Source organism: Leptosomus discolor, chromosome 5 (assembly GCF_034619465.1).
Source record: "Leptosomus discolor isolate bLepDis1 chromosome 5, bLepDis1.hap2, whole genome shotgun sequence".
Taxonomy (NCBI): Eukaryota; Metazoa; Chordata; class Aves; order Leptosomiformes; family Leptosomidae; genus Leptosomus; species Leptosomus discolor.
This window is the reverse complement of record NC_141395.1, coordinates 3,114,670-3,126,009: the sequence shown is the minus strand read 5'-3', so window position 1 is coordinate 3,126,009 and position 11,340 is coordinate 3,114,670.

Below are 11,340 nucleotides of genomic sequence, written 5' to 3'. Positions count from 1 at the left end.
AATTATGCCCTCCGTAATTTGAAAAAGGCGGTTTGAGCGCCCAGTTCATTAAGTACTGCGGAGCATGCTGAACCATGAAGTAAGCCATGAGCGTGTGTTTCAGTGGGGCATCACGGTTAAATGGTGGTCAGCAGAGAGCTTGTGTCATCTCTGCCACACGCTGGAAGGTTACCCACAAGAAAGCTCTCTCCTGAACTGCTCTGGTATCTCCCGTTTCTAATTTGTACCTACACGTCTTGTGCGAAGCAGCAATTTTGTGATCAAACTGGAAAGCGTTTGAGAAAGCCATAATTTCATGGGGTGGAAAGAATGAGAGAAAAATATAGTTGGGCTGATACTGAACAATATTGTGAAGAAGAATTGAAGGTAGCAGCCATAACTGTAGTTCTTTCTAATAGTTTGCCATTAGTTTTCTGTTCGCTTGTAAAAACAAGATTACTTTGTGTGAAAAAATTCGACAGCGATAATCATCGTCGAAATCAGCAGATACACGTATAATTAACCGTGTGACTCTCCTTTTAGTTAGTTTACTACAGGCAAGACTTGGACAGCAAAAGACTGTCCAGGAGTAAAGCACACTGTTTTCCTTTTTTTTTTTCTTTCTTTTTTTTTTTTCCCCTCTCGTGACAATGCTTCCTTTCTCAACCTGTGATACCATTGATCTACTCTCATCTGTACGTGGAAACCTATAGCGGCTTTGGGATTACGCTCCCGACGTGTGTAGAGCTGCAGATCCGCCTGCAACTTTCATGGCCTACAGCCGACGAGATGTATTATTTATTACGGGGATTTAACACTTTAATTTCTTTGTGTTTGAGTGTTAAAAATAGGGATGGTTGGATTTAATATGATTGCTCAGTAGAATACCCTAACAGAATTGTAAAGCTGGGCAGAATAATTCAGGGTCTTCTCTTACTTTAAACTCTAGAGATGAAATTACTAATAAACCCTAAATTTCTATAGGCCTCCAGCTCCTGCAGCCAGGTCGGTGCTGGAAAGATGACGGCTGATTTTGGGGGGGGGATGGGGTAGGGCAGGTGCCTCCTAAGGAGCGGCTGGTGGGGCTGGGGTTCAAGTTGTGTCGGAGGCGATTCCTGCCTTGCTGCAGCACCGAGCACAAAGGGGTCTGAGGCTGGTTTGGAGCTCCTGGCTGCTCTCACGAGGGCCTTCTGAGAACCAAAAGTGTTGACTCAACCCGTGTAAGGCAGGCTGCGTTATAAGTACAGGGCAACACCATCTTGTTTTGTTTGGGGTTTTGAGCCAAAATTAATAATTATTTTCATGTATTCCAGGTTAGTGGCTTCCCAAACCCTAGGTCAGAGAGATCGTTTTGAATTAGCGAGGGACCTACCATGGCAAAATGTGTGGCTGCTGTTCAGGCCAGACTTATATTTGTCCTTAACTGTCTTTCCTTGGATTTTGCCGTCTTACCTGTCTTTGTAGATGAATGGGTTAGTTTCTCTTTAGACCAGGGAGGCGGATGTTTGACGAGAATCTTCATGATGCAATACTTTCAGCAGCTTAACTTTTCTTTGCTTGCCGTCCTCGCGTTCTTCTTTGGCTGCGGAGGGATCAGTCTTTCTCCTTGTTAAAAAGCACTGAGGACCTTGGCATAAGGAACAGTCCGCTCAAAGATGGAATGCCTGGGTTATTTAATTAGGGGGGTTTTAAATTTATTTTTTTTTTCCCCCCTACTGTTATTCGTGGCGATTCCCTGTCTGTGGAAGATCAGTCACTTGAACACCGTCCACAACTACAAAATTAGTTTCTGAATCAGCGGCGAGCGCTTAGCGCGGATGTTCCCTCTGGAAAGCGGTGACCAGGTGGGTGGCCCCTCGTGCCCATCTGGAGCCCCACTAATGTCAGCGTGGCTTTCTGTGGGCTTAAGAGACCACATGCCCAAAGCAGCTTGCAAGGGAGGAATCTCGTCTATTAATGGCTCGGGACACAAGTTTTGAAAGGGACTGAGCTTCCTTTTCAAAAATACTGCTAGAACTTGTGATAAGTGGTGAGTTCGCTTTCTCCTTTGGGGCTCGTTCAGTTGTTTGGGGGCTTGGCTTTGTTTGGTTGGGTTTTTTGAAGGACCCTGCGTTGGTTTCTGTGCTGTCCCCGTGGCAATGGGCACCAAAGTTACCGTTGATTTTAACGGTTAAAAGATACAGGATACATTTTTGAATGTTCTTATGTCATTAAGGACCTGCTCACTCTTTTTAAGAGTTATTTGAATGTTTGAAACCACAGGTTTTCACCGACTTATCTTTGTAATTATTTTTGGAACTATTAGGTGGGATAATACTGCGCAGTCGGTTTCAGATAGGTCTGCACAGGAACCACAGCCTGTACTGGGAATAAAATTTTGGAAGAGCATTGGAGACAGATAAAAATTAAAGCATCCTGAAAGCGATGGAGCTAGTTAAACCAAGAGCGATGCTAATAAAAAGCAGCAGTTAAGAAATTAAGAAGTGCTGACTCCTTTCCTCTCCTTAAATTCCAAGGTCTTTATTATAGCGATACCTCTTTTTTTTGGCTGAATTGTGTAGAAAGGAGTTCAGGCTTTGCGCTATTTTTAAATCAAGGTAAAATTTGTCAAAACCACTTAAGCTGCATCCTTATGAAGTGTGAGAGTCCGTATGCATGGCTGTTTAGTGACGTACGTGTGTGCACGTGCATGTGTACAAACAGGGGAATATAAAAGAAGTATGAAAAATAGATACTTTAAAACAGTACTTAAAATTAAAGCAACTGCGTGGCTCCCGAGATCTGTATTTCGAGCCTTTTACCTCTGAGTTGTTGTTTTGGTCTGGCACATGGCAGCAGGATTCGCAGCCGTGGGGTGGCTATTCATAGACCTTTGTGAAATGGGCTGATCATCTCGGGTGATGGGCAGCTTGGCAGGTGCTCCCCTCCCGAAAACCTCCGGTGCCTCCTGTCCTTCCTGTGGGATCGACTGAGGAACGAACCGTGGAGAGGGGTGGTTCACGGGGTTGGAGCTGCGAAACCTTGGAGAGGACAACGTGGAGAGCTGGAGATGCACAAGATACTTTTGTTATGTTGTTGCTTGGTGGATTTGTTGGAGGTTGTTTTGTTTTTTTTTAATTTTCTAAAATCCTCTGTTTCAGGAGCTTTAAATTGACTTTAAAAATGAGAGAGTAAAATGTCTGGAAATTCTTTTTGAGGTTTGTAATAACTTTCTTTATCAAAGAAAGAATAAAGGATTTTATTACTCTGATTAAATTCTTCAATGTGCTCTTTTCACTTTGTTTTAATTTCTTCTGCGGGAAGTATTTTAAAATAAAGCAAGCAAACATTATTTTAAAAATTACTGTTTTCTCACAGTATCTGGTAACTAAGACCTATAGAAGCAGTATGTTAATTACATTATTCCCATATGTGGTGAAGGTGAAGCCCAGGATTTAAAGAAAATACGCATTTTCTCACAATTTGCAATTAGTCTACGTTTTTCAGTGACATTAAATCCAAAATTTTTTTGGGACTTCCTAAAGGAGGACTAATCTGAAATGTAAATAGCATCTTAAATATTAGGGCCCTTGCTTTGCAGCATCAGTAGCGTGGCCTGGCTAAGGAAAATTCCCAAGTGAGGGAACCAGCACAGTTGTCAGTTGTTTGCACAGCAAATCCTGTTGGATCAAACGGTGATATTCTCAACATCTAGCTCGAGAGGGGCTTGCAGGAGCGCGCTGCCTTGTGCCCCCCTGCCAAAGGAAACAAACGCAGTCTAAGATGGGAGAAGAGTAAAAGTTGGCCAAATAGAAGGTAGCCTACATATCAGAAATACAGATAGTCTGATTTTTCCATTCATACTGCCTAGTGTTTCAAATACATGTAAATTAAATCTCAATTTGCCAATTTTAGCCTTTATTTTTAAGCGCTGGTAGATCATTGCCAACACATTCTTTAGGGTTGTCTGTTGTGACAAACTCAAGCCTTTATAAAAATGTGTAAAACATGGGGGGTTTTGCCCTGATCCTTTAAGCTTTTACCTGTAACCTCATGTATTTTTATATGCATATGTGTATACTCATGCATGCATATTTATACACACGTGTGCCTGTGTACGTACAATTGACCCCCCTAGAACAAATTTCATGTGTTTTGGTAGGACTCAAGCTTTGACAATAACAAGCAGCTGGCACTGCCTTTATATTTTGACTGTGTTTGCACCTAATCTGCTTTTAAATTATATATATTTTAAATTTATTTAATTTTTTACTTTTAAGACTGACACAATGAAGATTTATGCATCTCTTTGATTTTTTTTCTCTAAGCATGCTGTTGACTTAAGGAGGTAAATTTTATTTATGGAAGACAAGCACAAAAAAGTTTTTTCTCCTTCCTCTCACCCAACGCCTAGATGAGAGGAAGAATTTTTAATATCTCCTGGTTTTGTAAGAAAACCCTGCAAAAGTGGACAAATGGCATCATTGATTGAAGAAACAAAGTAATCAGAAATCTGTAGCGATTCTGTTTTTTGTTTAGAACAGAAAGAAACTTCCTTTTGTCTTTCACGGGCTTGGGGGCAGGAGGGGGGATGCCCTGTCCCCTCGTAATCTTTATGGGGAGGATGCTCGGCTGAAGCAAATGGCGAGAAGGCCCAGGTTTGAGAGGCAGACATGTGGGTGTGAATTGGTGATGCACCGTGTTTCTGTGACGTTGTTGTGGAGCACGGCCACTCAAAACGTGAAACGATACTGTAAGAGCTGCTGGCATTTCAAAGTTCCATAACTTTTCTTGATGCACTTTGAAGCCTTAAGAGAGAAGAAAGGCGGAAAATATCATTCTGTTTTGCAACCATTTGTTTTAGAGTGTTCTGGCCTTTTATTTTTTCTGGCAGGATCAGACCGTGTTTCTCGAGGATAGCCCCCTTTGAAAACTTACAGCCGTTTTCCTCAGAAGACTCCCATTCGCGCTGTCTGAGGAAAGGTTAGGCTTTTTCAAGATACCCTTTCAAAATATTTTTTCCTCCTTTAACATTTTGTCACACAGGAGTTCTTGCCGAAGGGATTCTTGGCCGTTTTAGAAGCTGTAATCTAGTTAAAAGGTTTGTTTATGCTTCCCATCTCTGTTCTGCTGATGGTATTAGCGTGCGGGCCAGAGCCAGGCAGCTAACTGTTTAGAGCAGTCAAACTTCAATTAAAGCTGCAGCCTTCAGTTTACTAAATATCAATATGTTCACGGCAGCTGCAAATAATTGCAGAAGGGATGAAAGTAGAGTGGTGGCCTGTGATATTTTTTTTTCTCTTTCTCAATACATTCACGTGTCGTTCTTTTCATATTTAGAAGCCTGCGTACGCTTTCAGATTCAGAAATGCTTTGAAAGAAGCTGTCTGTCAAAGGTCTATGTTTGGGACTGTCTCTTTTCGATGCAAAACATTCATTGATTTCTGTGGAAGTTTTGTCCTAAATCAGGGCTGGAGAGTATGTTCCTCTGTATCAGAGCAAGTATCAAAATTCTTCTGCCACAACCATGGCATAGGCTGTTGTCCAAACTCAAAGTACCGTTGACTTTTCTCTACTGAGATAATTTAAATGTTGAGGGCTGTGAAGTCCCGTCATCTCAGGGTAGCAAGAATGCGCTATATTTAGTGGCCAATAACTCAAGAATTTGTGTGTTTTAGGGGAAAAAAAAAAAAAAAGGCGAACTAGTAACATACGTTTCATTTAGTACTTTAAACTTCAGGCTGATGTTTGGGTTTCCAGATTATGTATTTAAAAATATGTGAATTGTTGGAGCCTTTTAAAACACGCGTGGTTTTCCTTGAAGTCTGCCGTGGTGTTATTAAGAAATAAAGCACGTACGTGTCTGTAGGCCATCTGAACTGGAGGAGCAAACCATATCTGGCCTGTAGGCTATTGGTTCCTCACCTCTGTTTTAAAATTAGTAAAATCATTTGCAGCGTGATTCATTTCTAAAAATGACTTGTCCATCTGTGCCGAGCGCACGAGCTATAAAGTTGCAGTGCTCGCTGTGGTGGTGTTGATCTTTTTTTTTCCGGAGGTTGCATTACTCCTGTGACGCCTTTGTTGGGGCTTGCGTGTCACGCTTTGGCCAAATTATTTTTCGTTGATAAGTACGTTTGTCGTAGGTATGTAATTTGGGGTGTTAGAGCATTGTTGTGAAAAGTGATTTTAATTTTTTGAAATGGCAACACAAGAGTTGTGCTCTTGATATTTTGTCATTAGAAATCTGTGTATGAAATGTTCAAGGAAACAAATAAAGGTCTATTCTGTTTTGGCTGATGTCAGTGCTAAAATATTTATTGACTTCCTTGGGTGCTGGATCAAGCCCGAAACCTGAATTTTTTCCTGAGTTCTGACTTCACAAAGGTATTGGGGCATGAGCAGTTCTGATCGTGTAATGATCCCAAAAGCTGGTCATTAGGCAGCTTCTTAATCAGCTGGTACGTGGATTCCTGATGGATCACCGTACGGATTTAGCTTTCTTCCTGGGCTTGTGGTTTCGCTGGTCATTTTCCCATGCTGCTTTTCTTCAAAACTCCAGTTATGAATCAGTCTTAATCATTTTTTGTAACTCAAGTCATTGTCTGATGTAAGATTTCTGCTAAGAATCTGCAGATATGTGGCGAGGTAGAACTTAATGAGCATATCCCTGGAACTAAAAAATAAAAGGCAAATTAAAAGATAATCTTTTTAAAGGCCTTTTTTTTTTTTTTTTTTTTAATGTGAAAGGAACTTATAAATCCTCAATGCCAGTAAAGGTATTCCTCTATGCTGGAACTACATTGCTTTTCTTAAATAATAACTATCAGAGCAATTACTGTTGTTTTGTCAGAGAGTGAATATATAAACTTGTTGCTTACAATTTTTGTTCTTTTATTTAAAAACAGTTAATCTGCTTTCTCCAAATATTGATCTATGCTGAATAAAAAGAAGTTTTAACGATATTCAGGGTTTTTTTGAGGTTACGGGCTTGATACAACAACCTGAGACATACTTATCCCACAGTGGAACTGTTGGAAGTATTTCGTTCTGATTTCTGATACTATTGCATTTAACAAAACAGTAAAAAAAATCTTAATATTCAGCTTTCGCTAATTATCACAAATAATTATAATACTTTGTGTGGAATTTATTTGTAGTATTGTTATGTCTGGAGTGTTTCTGAGTTTCTATTATAGAAAAAATGAAATACTTTTTGGTTTCTGTTTTGGTAGCTAGTAGTCAAAATTGTGATATATGAAAATGTTCATTGTAATGGTGGTGAGTGTAAACTTACTCATTGCTGACAACTGCTGAACCTTAAATTGACGATACCTTAAGGCATCTCCAGTTATCGTTGTCTTGAAAGCATGCTCTTTGTAGAGACTTATATTGAATGTCTAATGCCAGCCTGTTAGCACGTGCACTGGAGGTCTCCAGGACAGGTGGTATTTTAGGATTAGGTTGTGTGAATCTGTACGTTCCTCAAAGATGGGCAAATAATTATGACTTTGTTTTAATCTCTGCGTTAATCCTGTTCAGTGGAATCCGTCATTGTTCTGTCCTCAGTTGGCATAGACTCTCCTGTAGTTGACTGCTGCTTTACTCACACACTTTATTTTGCCCTAACAGAAACACCTCAGAACTTACTCACTGTTAGTTGGCTGAAGAAGTAATGTTGGATGCTCAACTGGGTGGCGTTATTCTGTGGGTCAGGAGCGCCACAAATAAACTCGAAACTTCAGAGAATGCATCACAAGGCAGAAATATTTTTATTTTGGTGCAAACAAAGGACGGTGAAGCCTGCTTCACCGGAGAGGCGAGTTCCCTGGAGCTGCCAAGGTGCTGCCTGTGCCTAAGTCTCCCTGCTGCTCGCTGTGGTGTTTGACGTGAGGTACGCTTGTTTTTCTTGGTAGGAGAGAGGAGGATTGTAACCGACAGCTGCTGGAGAGGCCTTGTGGTGTGGGAGTAGGAAGGAAGCGAGCAGTGAGACGTTAGGAAGTAGCAGACTTTGGGGAGAGGGGTCGGTGGTCAGGAGCGCAGCGGCGTGGAGGGCAGCGGGGAGAGGAGGGGGATGCGGTGGGGATGGAGGCAAAGGAAGTGTTTGGAGAAGAGGGGGGGCGCGGTGCAGAGGTAGTCAGGGCTTAACGAAAATTGGGAGGCGTTTGGGGAACAGGGGCACTGTGGCTGTGCGTGAAGTGTTTGCCGTGGCAGAGGGGAGAAGATCCCATAACGGATGCGATGGGAAGGGGAGATGGTGACTTTGAAGCCCTGTGGCTTATACTTTTGCGCACAATATCAAGTAGAAAGTGCTGCTTACACAGTCTTTATATACAACAGGGTCTCAGGAGGAGTTGAAAAAGGCAATAAATAGGCCCCTGACCTACTATCAGGCGTATAAAGCATTTCATACTATTGTCAGTGTTGCTGCCTAGACTTGGAAGAGCTTAAAAGTTGTTGCAGCCCAGATCATCAGGCGTGTTTGGACACCAGGCCCCCCTGCTTTCAATTGGTAACTACTATCAGAGGAAAAGAGGTGCTTGAATATCTTGGAGGACTTTGGCCTGGATGTTTGGGTTTCCACGAGCTGAAGTCTCCAGGCAACTGAATACATGACTTGAGTTCAGCTTTTTCTTCTTTGTCCTACCGCAGTTGTCTTGTGGCTGTGAACTCCTTGTCTTGGTTGGAGGAAAGCGTCAGAGAATTCTGCTGCTGCCGTAGCGTAAACAGGTCTCTCTGACAAAGACCTACACGTTTAAGTTTTCATTAGGAAAAGCGTCCCATCGTTGCGTCCTGAGAAGTGACTGAAGCGCTCAGCGTGCCTTCTCTGGCTTGCCATTATTTTGTTTACTTGGACAATATTCTGTCTTTCTTCCCTCTTGAGTAAACAATTCTCATCCACTGCTGTACACGCAAGTCTTTTTCGTTATTTATTTCTGAACCTCCCTGTTTTCTGTTCATCCTTTTGACATCAGATGACCAGAAGTAAACACAGTATTCCTAGTGAGGGGAAACCACTGATTTATATGGATTATTCTAATCCAACATCATGCAAGCAAAATCAAAAAATAGTTTGACTACCTAATGATTCAGAAATGCAGCAGTGTTGCCAAAAATTTTAGCATTTGTTAGCTTTACACTTGAGCAAATGCATTCTGGTAGAGAATTTAACTTCTTTGTTTTAACTCTTCAGAGTTTTAAGGCTATGAATTCATGCCACAAAAACAAAGTGTGTGTTTTACAATTAATAGAAATATGCCAATTATTTTTTAAATTGTTTTCATCTTCCTTTTCAGATAGATATTTCTAGACTTACTTATACAGGGGCAAACATTCTTCTATTGAATGAACCAGAAAAGTTGTTGGGTTTTTTTTTTTTATTGAACAGGAGCTTCGATATGATTTAGCATTTTCTAGTTGGAGATAATGGTCTCATGAAAAGTATGGCTTATGCTGTAGGAATTAAATTCAGTATACCTTAGTGAGGAAGGGAGTCTCTCTTGAATAACACCAGTTTCTATGTATTTTGAGTGCTTAAGTATTTCAACAGAAACAGGAACAAAATTTTTTGAGGAACTTGAGCAGAAGTAGGAACCAGATGTGCTGATTTTGTAAGCATCAAACTGGCTGCATTTTAAGAATTATTCTCTGATCCCTTTGAATTCAATGACTGACTGTATTATGTGCTTCTTCTGGACAGTGTTTTTCCGTGTGTTTGTCAATCGTAACTGGAGCCCTAGTATTACTGTAGTATAGAATAATAGTAATGGTGAGGAATTTCTTTTTTTCATTGAGTTCTGTGAAAATTATTTTGTACCTAATACAGGGGCATGATTTTACGTATTTCAGTGAAGAATAAAAAAAGAAAAGTGGTAATTTAGGATGAACAGTAGAAGAGACTTCTTATAACGAGAGAAACTTGATTTCTAAATTTAATTTCTATTGGAGAGCTTAAATTTAAATTACTGATACTGTTCTATGTTAGCTTCTTAGCTTGGCTACAAGGGAATATCTTTGCGCTTGCGAGAAATGAACTCAATTTTCTCATTCCTTTTCTTTCTCTTCAAGACTTCAGAAAAACAAAACAAAACAAAAAAAAGGCCAAACCAAACCTGTCCCAAAATACACAAAAATATCTTTTGCTCTAAACTACATCAGCTGTACAACATTGTTTTAAATAAAAATTCTGATACAATTCTGCCAAAAACAAGAAAAAGGGATTTGTTCAATCAGCTGAAATAAAATTACCTGCAAGCTAGCAATGAGCGAGTTATGCATTTTCCCCATGATTCAGCATTGGATGGAAAATATGTTAATAAATATTTGCTTTAAGTTAGAAAACCAGATTTGAGAGGATTCAGGTTTTTATTTAATTTTTTATATAGTAATACACAGGTCGATTGACTGTTTGACTTCGGACGGGTTGGGGGGCAAATCTAACGAAGTGAGAATGCCTGTTCTGCCTGAAATACAAATATGTGCTCAGCAACTGGATTGATTTCTGATAATCTTCCTTGTTAGATGTTTTTCTCACTATTAGAAGATACAAAATTTGAGATTAAACTTTATCATTGTGGATAAAAGTGAGGAAAATAACAAATTTCTGCAGCATTACAGCGTGAAGTACTAAATGGGAAATAGACGGAGATGTTAAATGTTTAAGAGTGCTGGCCTCATTTTCATTTATAATCGGGGAGCTTTACGTTACTTTTACATGACTTTGCTTTTCACTTTATTTTAAAATTGAATGCCTTTCTACATAGAAGAGTAACTGTCATACATTCTGTCCTATACTAGTTATTTTTAATTATTTTTTTTTTTAGTATTATGTACTGTGATTTGGTGCTACCATTATAATATGAAATGTTAGTAACAGGGTTTTGGTAAGACCACTTTAAAACGATGTCTGGACAGAACACTGTTTTTTCTGTAGAGGAGGTAATTGCTGTCCTAAATTTGAATAGCGTGTTGGTGTGCGTGCGTGTGTGGCTTTCTGTGGTGGTTTTATCTCGTAGGCATTGCTTCCCTTTGAGGTGGACGGGACGTGGTACCTCTCTGAGAGCTGAGCTTATGTCTAGTAGCAGAGCGTAGCATATTTTTCTCTGTGCAACAGAAAAGGAAGTTTATGAGTTGGGCAAAACGCTTTCCCCATTTCTGTAGAGACTTGTGTGTTTAGTGTCCAAAAACTTTTTCATAAATATAGAATACCTAAGGCTATTCGATTCATCTTTTCAAGGGCAAAGGTGTTTTTTTTTTCTTTTTTGTTGATTATATTTTTTGAGAAAGGGAGCTGTCAGAATGAACTTTATAGTTTTTCCTTTGTTGAATTGACACTCCATAAAATTTTATTTTAGCAGATTCGATACAAGAAGGAAGAAAATG